The following is a 5255-nucleotide window of genomic DNA, read 5'->3' as shown; positions in this document are numbered from 1 at the left end:
GAGCGAGCGCGTGTGTGTGTGTTCATGTGAGAGGGGGTGCGGAGGGATTTGACACAGCTATTCAAGCCCACGGTTACCATGGTTTCTTCTGCCATATATGGGCAAAGAAGTCAAAGAGCAGATCTGCTGGGCACACAAAAAAGAATGTGGTGTTTTGCTCCTGAGAGATCAGTGACCTCGGGCTGCTTCAAAGGACCGCAAATATGCCTACAGGACGCCAGACCAGTAAATACATGGCAGGAGAGAGCATTTAGTGACTAGACAAGCTCAGGAGATTAATATAATATAATATAATATAATATAATATAATATAATATAATATAATATAATATAATATAATATAATATAATATAATATAATCAACTTTCTAATAATAATAATGTAATGATTAAAACACAGCAATATATTTATATTAGTTGGACTTATTTATACATATCAGGTTTTCTATATTGTGATAAATACTGAAGCTTTTCTAATTCATGGTATGAGCTTTTCACAATATGCAGCATAAAACAAGTTTAACTGGTAAATAACAACAAGACATGTTTTATAAACTTTTAGAGTAAATGGTTTAAACTAATTCAATTGCTAAATGATTTTACAAGTACATTGTGTATTTGTAAAATGCTATTTTAATTTTATCCCGATTTTACACCTTTTTAGTCTTAAATGATTTTCATTTGTAATGCTTATAGAAATAAGTTTCTTTGTACTTCATTTAAATATTTTGCAAATAAGAAACTGGAATACAACTACACTAAAATGGTAAACTATATTAATAACATTGTAATAAATATTATTTATTTGTTTGCTGCATCCATCTAATACTGACTCAAGGAAACAAATGCAGTTCACCAAGGTAACAAATGCAGTTCACTATATTTTTTTACAGTGTAGTACTAAGATGTAAATATTTCAATTATAAAGAACAAGTTGTACCTAACAAGATGCCACAGTGAAACCATAGAAATTGACAACAGTTACAGTTACGGTTAACAGAATACTAGTAAAACCATTCAATTATTTTCCTTTGACTTAGTCCCTTTATTCATCAGGGGTTGCCACAGCAGAATGAACCGCCATTATCCAGCATATGTTTTACACAGTGGATGCCATTCTAGCTGCAAACCAGTACTGGAAAACATCCATACCCTCTCATTCACACACATACACGGCCAATTTAGTTGATTCAATTCACCTATAGCGCATGTCTTTGGACTCTAGGGGAAACCAGAGCACCCGGAAGAAACTCACACCAACACAAGGAGAACATGCAAACTCCACACAGAAATGCCAACTGGCCTAGTCGAGACTTAATCCAGCGACCTTCTTGCTGTGAGGCAACAGTGCTAACCACTGAGACAGCGTGTCGCTAGTAAAACTATAACTTAATAAATATGTTTAGTTGCAAATATTTTTATGCCTAAACATTTGTTTTTGGTTACAGTGTATTTGTCAGTCAGTACTAATTTTAGTTAATCTTTGAAGTATATAACTACTCTCACATCTAACTAGTTGGCCATTAGCATGCCAATTATTAACATATTGGGTGATTACTTATTAAGTACATCGTCTACATGATTATATTCTACATCCATAATCCGATTACTAAACCCATCTACTAACTATAAGCAGACAATTAGGAATTTAGAGTCAAAATTCATAGCTAATTGTTTGTTTAATCTAGAATTGCACCTTCAACAATTGAAATTACTTTAAAAATATGTTAGTTGGAAATAATAGTTTTTATCGGAAACACACAGATCCCTTGTGGAATTCAAAATATGTGCAAAAGGTTTTTAGTTGTTGGATTAGTTACTTGTCACACAGAGCTAATTTATTTAAAGTACAAATGAAACCCACTAAGATACTTGTCACTTTCAAATACATGTATTAATTTTCCTTCAGCTTAGTCCTTTATCAGGTGTTGCCCGAACAAACTATTTCAGCATATGTTTTACGCACCGGGTGCCCTTCCAGCCGCAACCCAGTACTGGCAAACACCCATACACTCTTGCATTCACACATACACTAAGCCATTGTGCCGCCCTTTAAAATACATATCTTCACCTTGGAATTATAAGGTTCTATCTGCGTTCTGAATGATTTCGAGATATTGAGCTTTAAAGTTTTTGCATTTCATATAGCCAGCAGTATGTGTGTAACATTTGTTTTTAAAATAAAATATCCTAAAATGTTAACAACTTCGAAAAAACATCCCATAATGTAAAAAAGTTGTTATTTAATGAGAATATGTCAGTAACTCAATTTTGTCAAACATGTCAGATAGAACCTTAGAATTCTAAGGTGACGATATTGTAATTAAAAATACTGGTAATGTACAAACAGACAGTTTTAAAGAATATATCTTATGTAGTGAGATGTATTATGACCAAAGTGGCTGAAAAGGACCAAATACTGTTAGTGGGAACCTGAGAGCTCATATACAGGTAGGCTAAGATTGGAATTCAGTCGTCCTGATGTATATAGCAAGAGGTCAGAAGGTTAGAAAGACATCATTTTGAAAAATAATGATGTTTGTGCAATTATCAAACAATGCAGGTGAGCTTCACGAGGTCGCAGGTTCAGCCAGACATTTGGTTCGGCACTGTTTCCTGTATAAAAAGGATTTTAAAGTTTTTTTTAATTAGCTCTTTTTTTGCATTCAGACAATGTGAAAGCAGTCAAAGTTGTACATCTTGTTGTTGATTCAGGAGACAGCTGTCTCTTGTTTGGAGATTTAGATCTTGGCTCTCAGCTCACGTATTTATTCAGGGGTCACACTCAAGAGAAAAACATTTAATTTGCTGCCCTATCTCAACCTCTGCTTCCTTCTCCACAGTTTCTGTAAAAATCATATTCTTAGCCAACAAAATCAAAAAAAAAAAAAAAAACGGGTTACACTACCAAACCAACAGTCAACTGAGTTGGCATCAAAAGTTTATATCAAGGCTTTCTCTTTTAAAGCCTTTGGTCGTTTGTGGCAGCATGTAAATGTCTGTTTGATCATGTATGAGACAGGGAGAGAGAGGGAGAGAGAAAGAGCACAAAAGAAGAGGAGGATGAGTCTGAGAATGCATGCTCGTGTTATGTGCATTATACAAGCTGGGTGTTTATTTGGCCTTTGACCTCAAGTTTCTGGAATGTGACTGATCTCTGTTTAGGGTAGAGTTGCAGCTCCAACCTAATACTAACTTGTAGTAAGCCCCGAAAACATGGTGGAGCATACAAAAGCTTTAAAGTATTTTCAGAAAGTTTTATTTTTAAATAAAACATAAAATCCAACTTTTTCTGTATTTTTATTTTATAAATAAATATTATTATAATATTTTTCCAATTAAGAAATAATAGGTTCATTGCCTTTAAAAGGAATATCTCCCCTCAAAATATTTTAATTCAGTTTATTTGCCTTCTCGTCATCCAAGTTTAAAGTTTTCTTTCTTTCTTTCTTTCTTTCTTTCTTTCTTTCTTTCTTTCTTTCTTTCTTTCTTTCTTTCTTTCTTTCTTTCTTTCTTTCTTTCTTTCTTTCTCCATCTAATCTAAAGGTTGTGAATAAACTGTTTTATTACTCCACATTACAGAAACAAGATGACTATAGGCCTATTTTTTTAAATGACTGAACACTTAGCAGTCTAAGAACATGTGGCGGCTGGGTTAATGTGGATTTTTTTCAAACCTGCCTTTAGCAGCTAACTTTTTTGTTCGCATATAGAAATGAACAGGTTCTGGAAAGAACCTAAAAGCGTTCAGGAGGTTTTGTTTGGTTAGGGGTAAATAAAAAACGGGGACCGTGTGGGAACGACGAGAGAAGGTAAATGATTGATTTTTGACAGTCAAAATGGTCTAATTAATCACTTTTAACCTAAATTTCTCATCGAAAATAAGAAAGATAATATATCTTGGATGTCCGGGAAATGAATATTCAGGAAATTGTCATTTTGGATTGAATGCGTCAGTGGCAAAAGGCTAGATCAGGGTTATTTAAGTGTCATTTGCAAATATCCCCACCTAGTGGTGATATTCAGAGCCTCACAGGTTTTAAAGGTAACATTTTCTTTTTATTTCTATCCCAATTTAGTAGCAGAGACTGGGGCAGTCTTAGACTGAACTTTCAGAAAAATGCTTTATTTGTTTGAGCATCCGTAGGAAATCTAATAAATTTGGGGAGAACTATTGGGAATGGCATCTTAACAGTTCAGTAGCTAGCAACTGGTTAATTCGTCACCCCTAGATTACTATGGCGTCATTATTTTGACCTCATTATATAAAGTCTTTCCAGTGGATTTACATAATACGAAAGTTATAATCTTAACAAGGTAACGTGCACTTTGGGAAGTTGCCACGTTTTGGAAACATTTGAAACAACAGTGTGTGAACAAAACTTGTAAGATGATGACAATTTCAACGTCAGCCGTATTTTAGTAACAGATAAACAGGACGATTAATTCTTGATAATGTCAGCAGATGTGTATACATCTATGTTTATTGGTGATTTCCTTCATTTGTTCTGTAGTTTACCCTAGAAGTGTCCAGACAGTACCTTCTGCGTTTGTCATTCTGAGACTCAGCTGAATTACTGCTTCCTCTTGGAGTCGGGGTGGCACTTCAACAATTCCTGGCAGGAAAGCCGATTACTTTCATAATATTGTTATTCTCTGACTATTAAAATAATTAAATGTCCAAAAAAATATATGTAGCTACAGTATATATTTGCAGAAAATCACAGTGTTACTTTTTGCTTCACAACCTAAACTCTCTTTGTTGGTCAGAGATAATGTTTTACTAATGTACAATATACAAACCACATCCGCATCCAACCTATGCCAGGAAGAATTGAACCATTTAGGAAATTGGTTTATCAAATTCGATATATTTCTGAACATTTGTTACATAACAGTAACATAAACTGGTTTTGAGAGGTATTTCGCTAAATAAAAATTGTAATCAATGCCTGAGATCATCTCTAATATCTTTTCAAAACAACACGTAGTCAAACAGTCGACCACGTGCTTTCTCAAATGACAACATGCTGTCAAACAAAGGATCTGTTTTGGCAGGACATACTTATTAGAACAATGTACAGTTTGGGTTTGGGCCTCCCCCATGGCAGTGCGTGATGTTGTTCTTATCTCCAGAATCATGACCATTGGGTGGACCAGGGAAGCGTCATGCAATGGGAGGTGCAGGAAAACAATATAAACTGGCAGCGTTATGATTTTGAACATCTATTTTGCTGTTGAAGTTGTAGGAGAATA

The sequence above is a fragment of the Danio rerio genome, chromosome 2 (assembly GCF_052040795.2).
Source record: "Danio rerio strain M-AB ecotype USA chromosome 2, GRCz13ab, whole genome shotgun sequence".
Lineage (NCBI taxonomy): Eukaryota > Metazoa > Chordata > Actinopteri > Cypriniformes > Danionidae > Danio > Danio rerio.
Note: the sequence above shows the minus strand (reverse complement) of the source record.